Source organism: Leptonotus elevatus, chromosome 9 (genome assembly GCF_054856555.1).
Source record: "Leptonotus elevatus isolate MCC_2025b chromosome 9, RoL_Lele_1.0, whole genome shotgun sequence".
Taxonomy (NCBI): Eukaryota; Metazoa; Chordata; class Actinopteri; order Syngnathiformes; family Syngnathidae; genus Leptonotus; species Leptonotus elevatus.
Genome location: NC_141247.1, coordinates 1,130,760 through 1,143,334, shown reverse-complemented (window position 1 = coordinate 1,143,334; position 12,575 = coordinate 1,130,760). Strand labels below are relative to the sequence as shown.

Below are 12,575 nucleotides of genomic sequence, written 5' to 3'. Positions count from 1 at the left end.
TGATCCAACCCCGACAGAGGGGAGACAGGAGACTATATACACACACACACTAACGACACAACAAGACACACCTGGGGCAAGACACAAGTGGCTGAGGGCACGGATTGGTTGACACGAGGAAAGGCAGGATTACACTCAACAAGACCAAGGGAGACACACAACCAAAAACAGAAACCAAACATGACACTCATGGGGGGGCATCCCGTGTGCTGCTCTCATGATACCTGCATGTTTCAAGCCATCTTAAGATGTGCATGTCTTAAGACAAAGGAAATATGTCTTAAGATGTCTTAAAGACATTAAACGTCTTCAAGACACAAAAATCTGTTTGGGAGTCATCCCATGTGCTGCTTCTGTCATGATACCATGTCCCAAGACATCTTAAGATCTGCATGGAAATATGACTTAAGATGTCTTAAGATACTCTGTCAAGGAATGGTGTCTTCAAATGTTTGTCTTAAGACGTCTTGATGTTCCAAAATGTTTTGAGATGTCTTGATTTAGCTTATTAAGACATCTTAAGACATCTTGAGACACGTTGATGGCTGAGTATGTTATGACGATTCCAAGTTTGATGATAATAGATATGCTGTATCTGACTACTCTGCCATTGTGGAGTGGCAAAAAGGTAAAAAACCCAAACATGGTTGGCCAGTTTACAGAGCATCTGTCAAGTTTGTCAGCAGTAAGTGATTATTATATATATATTTTTTTACCCTTTGTCAGTTTCCATATCATTACGTCTACATAAGGGACATTTAATTTATTTGATCAATTTTTTCATTTCAGGTAATCGTTTCCAAACAAATGCCACAATTAAACAATATCTGTCTGTCAACAAGGATGAGCAGCTGCTATAAAAAAAAAAGACACTCAATTCCGCCATGTCAACATACAGACTCTGCTTCTGAAACAGATCGAGAGGAATCACCACAGGTAAGTAAAATCTTAAACATATATTTTTTCAAGGTATTGCAAGGTTATATAGATTGATACTTTATTTACAGCGGAGAAATACATTTCAGAATAAGCGAGCATCTAAGGCACCTGACTCTTCGAAAAAATTGTTAAAAATAAATTACAGAAGTTGCTGCAAAGCATAGTAATAAACAAACAATCAATTTAATTGACACATTACACGTGTTCACATGTTGTTACATGTTGGCATGTGTGTTGCCTCATGATACAAATGCAGATATTTATTTATTTATGTGTTCATTTATTTTTAATCAGTAACTATTGGCCAATATTTGTTGCTTGTCCATAGAAAATCAAATAGACATTCAAACCAAGCAGTTCCAAAGTATTTTGTCAGTATTTAACGGAGTGAAGAAATTGCTGACTAACCAGGGGACTCATGTACAAAAGGTGCTTACGCTACGGGCTAAAGCACCTTTGCACACTCAATTTTAGATGTAACAAGAGTTACGTGAGCATAGGAATGTATGGTGCTCCATGCCAACTACTTAGCTGGTGTACGCATGTATTTAAAAAATATATATATACATTTTTTTCTGCTTTAGGGCTATTGGCCAATTGTAGAGATGAAGCTGGGCAGTGCTGGGTGCAGTGGTGTGTGAAGTACAGTAAATGTCCAAGGCAAACGACCAGCTTTGATGCTCCTGAAAACTTATTTTGCCCACATAGGGGGTGGGGGCGTGTGGTGGGCAGTGGTGGGCTTGTTAATCCGTCAGTCAGTATTGCCATCATTATTTCAAGAGCAACTTGACACCAAATAAAATTCTTCTTTTTTTGCTGAAATCTGTATTAACAGTGTCTACTAGTTTTGTCTACATTACATGTGGGCCCAGTTCATCCCTCGTCTGTGACAGCCAATGTGCGTTGTGAACATACTTACTAGGTCACATACAGGCACCACCCATATAAAGAAGAAAAAGTACAATATATAAAAAAAATATATATATATATATAATATTAAATAAAAACAGACATACACACAGGGTGTGGCAATTTGTGAAATAAATACAACATACTAGAACAATGTCATCGCAGTCTGTGATACATAAAGAATGTTGGATGTTTATTTATTTATTTATTCATTCATTTGGCTGCGTGTCTGATTGTGCTGCGCCTGCATGTGACGTATTACTAGTAAGTACGTTCTCCCCGCCCATTGGCTGTTACCAACAATTTGGATTGACTGGTCTGGCCTGAAATAATGACGGCATGCTGACTGACCGATTGTCGTGCCCACCATTGCACAACAGTTTGTGCAAGTAATCAGGTATTGTTTGACTTCAAAATGTAATTGTGTTTACAGAGATACCAGATGTGATTGCTGAGATCAAGACTGCCTCTTTCTTCAGCTCTGACTTCCAAGCAGGGCAAATTTAGTCTCCTAGTGTTCAACAGACCTCTCCATCTGCTTTTCATGACAATCCCAAAGCTTCCATAGAAGACCAGGTAGTTTTATTTACTACTGTATATTTAAACACTTTTATCTCTCTTTGTAAGCTCTCAGTTGCTCAGCAGTTTTCCATTGTTTATTTTTTTAACTGCCTTCTATTCTGGCCTGTTCTTTTTAAATTATTATTTATCGAAATGTTTCGCCTCTGATCTTTCAAGTCTTAATCTTGTTTTACCACCAAAAGGGTTACTCAGCCTTTTGGTGGTAAAACAAGATGGCATTGCTGATGACTTGACAACATATACCGAGGACTAAGTGGAGGCTAAGCAGGGATTGCACCTTTTCCATTGCAATGCCCCTCTCTATCCATTTTTAAAACTTGTCTTAAAACACATTTTAAATCTATGGCTTTTGAGTCAGCATGAGACTTGACATTCATTGCTGTAGTGTTTTATTGTGTTTGCTGTATTAATTTGTTTTCACTGTCTTTACTGTCTTTGTCCATGTACCGCACTTTATTTGCAGCAATGGTTGTGTTTTAAAGTGTTCTATAAAAAAAAAAAATGGGTTGAATGTTTTTTTTTGTGCAGATTTCTGAGAAAACATTTTTAGAAATTGGTACTTAAAAAAAAAAAGAGGTATAAATTGTTCCCAGGTTGAACGTCCACATCAACAAGCTGGCTTGGGCTGTGGCTTTTAATGCCAATTCTGCCTCCTGTTTTATAAGAACGCTTCTGACAGCTGTTTTTCCCATGGATGTGCTACTAAACAAAGTGGATGCAATACATACTAAGTTTCTTAACAGTTTAGACATACTGTAGTGTTTAAAGTGTACCTGTGGTGGTCAAAAGCAGAAATATACATGGTTTAGCAAGAAAAACTGTATCCAAACATTTTTATTCACATTTGTATTAAAGAAAGTTTATAATGGCTTGCAGAACGTATTTGTTGAGACGCCATGACAGCTACCGGCGGGCGGGCAGGCGGTCAGGCAGGCTGCAGGATCGACTCTCAGCTGAAACTTTTTCTTTGTTAAAGATAAATCGGTCCTTCAGCAAGACAAGTACGTTACAAAACATAAATACCGGTCGCCACTTATTTCCTCATTTCGTCCGTAAACCCTTTTAAACAGGCCGTGTGCCCAACACGACGTCAACAAGAGTCCCCCCCCCCCCATATCATAGGAATTCAATCAAAATAATCCCCATTTTAATAAATGTACCTGTTATCTGATTACATGTTTGTTTTTTTACTGTAACGGAATACAGTTTAAAAAAAAATTGGTAATCTGATTATGTAACGGCAGTTCATGTATTCCGTTACTCCTCAAGCCTGCAAATACTGTATAAAACATATGTAGAACTTGTAATATTCACATAAGAGTTTGAAAATCCCCTCTATGATTTATGGGTTGTTTTTGGTATGAAAGGGGCCATAATTGCACAGATATTATATATGATATATACAGTCCTTATAAAGATAATTCTACTCAATTTATGAAAGTATGATGCTTGCCATATATAAATCATATCGGGGTTTTTTCATATGGGAGCTGCAGCAACAAAATGTGAAGCCATGGTGTATTTCGACTTTTATTGGTTTCTATGTTACGTTGAGGTGATGATTGTGGACCCAAATGCAGGGAAGCAAGGCAAGGAGAAAGAGGTGACGTAAAAAAAAAAGGGAATTTAATTAAACAAAACAAAAGCGAACTCCAAATGTCAAGCAATACAAGACGTGGGAAGGACAAGGCAAAAAACTGGCAGAATGACGGAAGGAAAACAACAATGGATCGACGCACACAGGTGACTAAATACAAATACACTAATGGCAAAACAAAACACACCTGGGGCAAGACACAAGTGGCTGAGGGCACTGATTGGTTGACACGAGGAAGGACAGGATTACACTTAACAAGACCAAGGGAGACACAAGGAAAAACAGATCACAACAGAAACTTAAAGAAATATGACAAAATCAAACAGAATCCAAACTAAACCTGAACCATGCTAAAAGATTAAAGAAAACACTATCCAAGACCTAACCCAAACCATGATAGTACCCCTCCCTCAAGGAACGGCTTCCAGACGTCTTTAAAACAAAAGCAGCCCAAAACAAAAGAGTCCAAAAACAGGGCGGGCGAAAGGGGGCATGGAGGCGGCAACCTGTCCCACCCATCAGGGCCAGTCAAGAATAGGAGTCCGGATGCCAGTCAGGAGGAAGTCCAGGAGGCCAGACGAGGAGGAGACTGGCCGTGCGAGTCAGAAGGGCGTTCCAGACGGAAGATGAGAGGGACCCGGCGGGGCCGTTCAGGAGGCCGTCCCGCACGGCAGACAAGAGGGACCTGGTGGGGCCATTCAGGAGGAGTCCCGGACGCCAGACGAGAGGTACCCGGCAGAGCCGGTCCAGTGGGCGTCGCCGACACCAGACTGGACCAGAAGACGGCCGGACGAGGAGCAGAAGACGGCCGCCATGGCAGAGCCGAAGAGACTTGGCATGGCAGAGGCGAGGAGGCCAGGGGCGGCAGCGGCACAGGCGAAGAGGCCCGGGCCGGCACAGGCAAAGAGGCCCGGGCCGGCACAGGCAGAGTCGAGGAGGCCCGAGGCGGCAGCGGCAGAGACAAGGAGGCCCGAGGCGGCAGCGGGAGAGGCGAGGAGGCCCGAGGCGGCAGCGGCAGAGGCGAGGAGGCCCGGAGCGGCAGCGGCAGAGGCCGTGGAGCCGGGACGAGGACTTGGGGCTGCCGTGGACCCGGGACGAGGACTTGGGGCTGCAGCGGCACAGGCGAAGCGGCCAGGGGCTGCAGCGGATTCTGTTACGTTGAGGTGGTGATTGTGGACCCAAAGCAGGGAAGCAGAGGGAAATGATATCCCCACGCTCCGATCCACCCGCCTCCCAGGCATGTCAGTGAGTGTATGTGGTGCATTAAAAAAATAAATAGGAGGGCGGCGCAACGGGGACACGGACAGGCGACCGCAGCACTGCTCTATACTGCGGTCTGCCCCAACCGACCCCCCCCCCCCCACCACAGTTGTGTAGTGCATTAAAATTGGAGGGGAGTTGTAGGGCGAAGACGGACGGTGACGGACAAATGTCGGAGTCTGAGAGTCCCATTTTCTTCATCATATATTGAGTAATGTATGTTCTATGAATAATTTTATATTGGATAAGTTGTAAATTTGTGTGTTTTGTCATTTTAAAAACGTTTTCACAAACTTGAATCCAAAAGTCAGATTCCGGAGCTATAGACAAGTCTGTTTCCCATTTCGAGATGGGTAAAGACGTTTTATCAGTATATGAAAGTAACATATATTTTTGAGAGTTTTTTTGTTGTTGTCGGAGAAAGCTTGGTAATATCTTTAGCTAAAACAGGCTGTTGGAGCGTACCCTGAAGTGTTGGAATTTGTTTTTTATCATACTCTTAACTTGCAGATAATGTAAAAAATTTCAGTTTTTTTTTTTGGGAGCAAGGATGTATATGATATAAACATATTATCTGAGAAGAGATGGTGGAGATGTGTAATTCCTTTCTGCTCCCACACACCTAAATAAAACGATTGGTTGTTAAATTGAAAGTCGGGGTTATGCCATAGGGGAGAAAGCCCACAGGGCTCCACTTGGGCTTTTGTCATTTCTAGTGCCTTCCACCAAGCAGTCAGGGTGGCGGAAATCATTGGGTTTTTAAAATAATTATGTCGCTTAATCGATGTTGTAATAAAGAGTAAATCTAGAAGTCTGAGGTTATTACAATCCTTCTGTTCTAGTTCCATCCAATAGTTAGTATCTCTGTTGGGTTGTGCCCATAAAATGATATATTGTAGCTGGTTAGCTATATAGTAGTGCATAAAATTTGGTGCCTCTAGACCTCCTTTGGATTAATTTTTCTGAAGAATAGATAGACTAATCTTTGCTTTTCTTTTATTCCAGTAAAATTTTGTAACGGCTGAGTCCAACAACTGGAACCAGTTAGCCGTAGGTTTAAATGGAATCATTGAGAAAAAAGAGTTTATTTTCGGTAAAATTTTCATTTTAATAGTGGCTATTCGTCCTATTAGAGAAATAGGAAGATTATTCCAGCGCTCCAAGTCACTATAAATGCTATCTAGAAGTGGAGTAAAGTTTAAATGAATTAAATCAGTTAATTTAGGTGAGATTTTTATCCTAAGCATTTTAAATTACCTATAGGAAATGAGTAGTGTGAGTCCTGGCTTGCAGGGTTCCATGAATTTTCTTGAAAATGGTTTTGAGAGCAGACTGAAGACAGGGCCTGTGTTTCTTGATCTGACAGCTGCCTATGAAACGGTCTGGCACAAAGGCCTTCTCCTGAAACTTACAAAGGTGATCCCTGCCTGGGCAACAGCAATTATAAAAACCCTGCTGACCAACCAAAGTCCACCACGGTCAGAACACAAGCGCATTGGTTAACTCAGAAAAACGGACTACCACAAGAATCAGTTCTAGCCCCACTCTTTTTAAACTCTATACAAACGACCTGCCCACTACAAAATCTCGCAAATTAATCTAGGCAGATGACATCTGTTTGGCACTCCAAGCACCAGCTTTTGAGTCACTGGAACGGGTGCTCGCGAAATAATTTGCCAAACTGGACCGGTTCTGCAAAACCTGGCACCTAAAACCAAGCCCAGCAAAAAAACGTCTCTAGTGTATTCCATCTTGACAATGTAAAAACTGCCAGAGAACTAAACATTCACCTGAGCGGACTCAAACTTAAGCATGCCTTGAATCCAACCTACCTTGGAGTGACCCTTGACAGGACTCTATCCTTCAAGGAACATTTAAAGGGGATGGCTGCTAAGGAGAAGGCACGAAACAACCTGCTCTGCAAGCTTGCTGGTGCAAAATGAGGGGGGGAAGCAGCCTCCACCCTGCGCAATTCAGCTTTGGCCCTTTCATACTCTGTAGCAAAATATTGTGCCCCTGTCTGGTCCAGGTCATTCTACACCCACCACATAGATACCCAGCTTAACACAAACATGAGAACCATAACTGGGACAATCTGCTCAACACCACTCCCCTGGCTCCCTGTATTGTCAAACAGGACTGGACATGTACCCTGCTTCACAGATGGGGTAGTAGCCCTAGCCCACTGTGCGCATGTGGAGAGGAGCAAATAATGTAACACATCATAGAGGCTTGCCCGCTCCAAAGATTGGAAGGATTACACACCTTCCACACAGCAAACCAGGAGGCAACTGCTTGGCTTGAGGACTTTGCATTCGCTAAATAAACTCTCTGAGCTATTACCTCTAGCAATGGCTTCCTTTCTTTCGTATACTGGTTCAGTAGATAATCTCAGAAATTACTTCACACATCAAAGTTGCTCAGGGCTCAAGTAACGTCCAATCACGACTCAGCTTCAGGAAACAGGTGAGCTGTGATTGGTCGTTACCATAGTCATGGACAACAATGATGTAATTTTCAGTCGCCAGCAATTGGCACAATTGCCGCACTCAGAGATTTTGCTGCTTCATTCATATTTCACAAATGCAATATTAATCAGAATACCGTGTTAATACTAGTGAAGGTGCATACAACATATTATTGCAATGGAAAAAAAAATTGGATTGTCTTCCCCTTTAAAGCTGATATATTTCCGCACCTTTTAGAGATGTATAGGCATAAGAAAGACGTGTGGTATTGTTTGATTGTGGTTTCAGCACATTCATCAACTGACACAACCAGAATGCTCAAGAGCAGGAAGGTATGATTTTTCATCATTTTGTGGCCTCATTTCATATGCTTGACAATGTTTTTCATGGTTCAAATTTGGCAGGGTTCTGAATAACACTCTTCTTTGTGGTGTGTCAAATCTAGATGGCATTTATTTTCACTTTACAGGGACTTTTTTTAAAATCCATTTCTAGTCTTCCTTTTTTGCTAGGTTACCCTTTTGTCCATTTCATATCCACAGTCATTCCCAATAGTCTTTATTTTTATTCATACCGTCCAACAAACTCTCCATTAAATTTAACTCATGCTTCCCCTTGCTTGATTCTTTTTTAGGTTCCAACAATTAGTCCCTCCATTTCATCACTTCTTGCTCTCTTACACACCTATTATATTCACGCAGATTCCCTTGCTGCCCCAGCCTTCCTTCCCTCTCTTTGCTTTTCTAATAATACAGTGGCAGTGTTTCTAATCAGGGGTACGGAGAGCAAATTAGCAGCCGTCGGATCCCCTCTACGCTCTCATCAATCGGCTGTAGCTGAATGGAAGCAAATCTCAACCAGGAGAGACAAAATGAATATTTAGTAGTTATGCTTGCCTAACCTGGCATTTTAAATGGTCTTTATGTTGTGTGACAAATATCAGTCTGCTTGTGAGTGGATGAGCATTTGTGTATATTTGAATGTGTCAGGGTTGTGGCAGCAGATAAATGGAAGACAATTGGCTCTACGGCAGTAATCATGAAAACAGTCAGGTGTGTTATCGCAGCAGTGGTAGCTGACAACCGTTCTTACACATCCAAAGAGAAACTCACACGCACACATCCCTGGATGTTTTCCTCCCATCCAAATTCAATCAGACCGCCCATCCGCCCTGCAGAGCAATGTGGGACTGCCCCCATGCATGACAGTATCAATTCAATTACAGAGAAAATGGATCTATATTCGACTCATATAAACTCATACACAGGACTACGAGCGACTGTTGCTGCTGCTGCTGCTGCCAATACAAAGAAATGCACATTTACACTATAATATTCATTTGGGCTGGCGCTTTCGAAACCATTTTCACCCAGGCATTTGTTGCTGTCACATCACGTTATCCATAAATTAGACCTACGAAATATCTATTCATTTCCTACCAAAGCAATAAATGGTAAAAGTGGCAAGTGACCAACACACATACAATATCGCTGCACATGGAAAGAAAAACAACACAAAAGAGAAAGAAAGGCTGCTGAGGGGCCCCTTGTGGCTTGAGTCAAAAACAATCAACTGCAGTGCAGACATTGCTAATTTATTAAATTTCATCCTTTAGACTGCTGTCTCCAACAAACTGTCACATACACAAAAACATATATAGCCACCCAAATAAATCTAAACATATGCAGAATCTGCAGAATCACCCATCCATCACATAACACTAACCCTAACGTACACCATAATATATAACCAGCGGTGACACTGTGGTAACAGATGTATTCATGTCCAGGCCACAGGCCATTTTTTAAACAGTTATTTATCCTTTGAACATCATGCCTTTGTTTTTAGCAGTCTTTTTCAGAGTTTTTCCTCAATTTTATATGCTACTTATATTATATACAATTTTAATAACTAGCAATTTTAATGTGCATGTCTACAATATCTCAAACCCATTGTCCAGAGAATTTTTAAACCTTTTAAACTGCTTTGATTTTTAAACAGCATGTCACACAGCTGACTTACTTCAGAGGACTTGGTCATAACCTATGGCCTGCCGTTGGTGTGTCCCCCTGTTGTTGACCTGGCTGTGTCTAACCACTACTGCATATATTTTAACATAGTCGATGGCTCCCCTCTTTGGTGGAGGTTTTCATGCATGCCAGATCCACCACACCAGCATCTATCGAAATTCAAACACAATCTGCTTCTTCCTCTGGTCATTGAATCGGTGGAAGCTGATGTCTGTGGATCTCACTCTGCTTCGTCTATCCTTTCTTCCTTTCTTCAGTCTCTCCTTTGGTCTCTTGAGGTCTCCCTAATTTGTTGGAATGTAGATGTTTCTGGATTTGGTGAAAGACTCTGGTTGGTAACCCGGTGGGTAGTAGGTAATGTCTGGTCGGTGCTGGATTTCACTTTCCTTTCTTTTCTTTGATCCTTCCTCGGGTCTCCTGACAACCTCATGTTTCTAGCTGGATTCTGAAGTATTCGGTTTAGGTGAACGGTATGGGATTTTTAATAGGTTTTAGGTGAACTAATGAGTACACACTCACACACACGCACACATGCACACACACATACACACACTCACGCACATACAAAAAAAAAAAAAAAAAAAAAAAAAAGAAAGCAATGATGATGACATGTCGAATCGTTAAAATTACCGAATGAACAATACTGAGCTCTCTCTCAGAAGTATTTTCATTGATCAAAATATCCGTTTTAATAAACCTGGGCAGTCATTTTTACTTGAGTTGATGCAAAGAGTCATGGTCGAGTTTTCTCCCAGGTCAACCCAACAACCTACCTTTTAAATCCAATTCCCACATCACTTCTAAAGACATTTTATGGATTTTATCAGGAATAGATTTTAAATAAGGTCAATTGCTCTCTCTCCCCCGTTTTAAAGGTGGCGGGAAAGACACCCTCCCGCCACCTTTAAAACGGGAGTGGTGAAGCTCCTTCTGAAGAAGAGCAATTTGGACGCCATCATTTTGAATAAATACCGACCTTATCCAACTTACCGTTTTTAAGTAAGATTTTTAGAAGAAAATGTTTTCATCCAATTAAATAATTTTATAAGATACAAATACCTTAGAGAAATGCCAATGTGGTTTTAGGATGAACCCTAGACTGCCCTTTCTAAGATTTTAAATGATATCAGGTGGAATACAGAAGTGCCTTTCATACAGTAGATCACAACATTTTAATAAAAATACTTTTATTTTGATCTCACAGGCCGATATTTCTTTGTAAGTACGGATACATGATCCAATGGAATCCTTGGAATTAAATGTGAGGTTCCCCAAGTTTCAATTTTAGGTCCATTACTTTACATGCTTCCCCTTGGGAATGTAGCTGCAAGGGGGCACAAGGCAGTGTCTTCTTGTGCCTGTCCCAAGCCCGTATAAATACAGAGGGTTGTGTCAGGAAGGGCATCCAACGTAAAACTTTGGCCAGATTAAACATGCAAATCAAATATATGACTTCCATACCGGATCTGTCAAGGCCCGGGTCAACAACGACCGCCATCGTTGCTGTTGACCTACAGGGTGGTGGTGGAAACTGGACTACTGTTGGTCGAAGAAGGAGAGGAGGAATGTGTGTGCGTAGGAAGAAAGAGAAGAGGAACACCAAGATTCTAGGACTGAGAGTAGGGACTTTGAATGTTGGAACTATAAAAGGAAAAGGTAGAGAGCTGGTTGACAGGATGCAGAGGAGGAAGGTGGACATATTGTGAGTTCAGGAGGCCAGGTGGAAAAGGAGCAAAGCTAGATGTTTAGGAGCAGGGTACAAGTTGTTCCATCATGGTGTAGATAGGAAAAGAAATGGAGTAGGAGTTATCGTGAAGAAGTTTGTTAGGAACGTATTGGAGGTAAAAAGAGTGTCAGCCAGAGTGATGAGCCTGTAGCTAAGAATCGAAGGTGTGATGATCAATGTTGTTAGTGAGTATGCGCCACAGGTAGAATGTGAGCTGGAGGAGAAGGAGAACTTTTGGTTGGACCTTGATGAAATTATGCAAAGCATCCCTAGAAGTGAGAAAGTTGTCATTGGTGCAGACTTCAATAAACAAAGACGGCAAAGGCAGAGCAGAGGATGAAATGGTGGAAGCTGAAAAGGAAAAGTGTTGTATGACTTTCAGGAAGGAGAAGGATGGTCTGGATGGTCAGGAAATGCTTCCAGTTGACTGTACAACTACAGCAAATGTGATCAGGGAGACAGGTAGGACAGTTTGATGTGTCATCTGGAAGGAAAGGAGAAAAGGAGACTTGGTGGTGTAATGAGGAGGTGCAGAAGTGCATCCAGAGAAAGAGGTTAAATAATAAGTGGGACACTGAGAAAACTGAAGAAAGTAGACAGGAGTACAGGGAAATGGAACGTAAGGTGAAAATAGAAGTGGCAAAGGCCAAACAAACATCAGTATGGTTTCATGCCTAAAAAAAGAGTACCACAGATGCAGTATTTGGTTTTTAGGATGTTGAAAGTGAAGTACAGAGAAAGCCATTGTGTCTTTGTAGATCTGGAAAAAGCTTATGACAGAGTGCCCAATGAGGAACTGTGGTTTTGTATGAGGAAGTCTGGAGTGGTGCAGGACATGTGTGAGGACTGTAAGACAGTGGTAAGATGTGCTGTGGTGTGACGGAGGAGTTCAAAGTGGAGGTAGGACTACATCAGGGATCAGTTCTGAGCCCTTTCTTGTTCGCTATGGTAATGGACAGGATGACAAACTGGGTTAGACAGGAATCTCCATGGACTATGATGTTTGCTGATGACATTGTGATCTGTAGTGAGAGCAAGGGACAGGTGGAGGAGAAGCTCAAGGC

The 12,575-nt window shown here is 41.7% G+C and overlaps 1 long non-coding RNA gene across 1 annotated transcript in view; it reads left to right on the top strand.

Moving 5' to 3' along the window:
* Positions 1–202: 202 nt before the first annotated feature.
* The window catches only part of LOC147167827 (uncharacterized), a 23,442-nt gene continuing 11,069 nt past the window's right edge, over positions 203–12,575 (top strand). The window contains exons 1-2 of the long non-coding RNA XR_015095994.1: positions 203–936; positions 2,282–2,424. This is a non-coding gene — a long non-coding RNA (uncharacterized LOC147167827). The remainder of the gene's footprint in view (positions 937–2,281; positions 2,425–12,575) is intronic.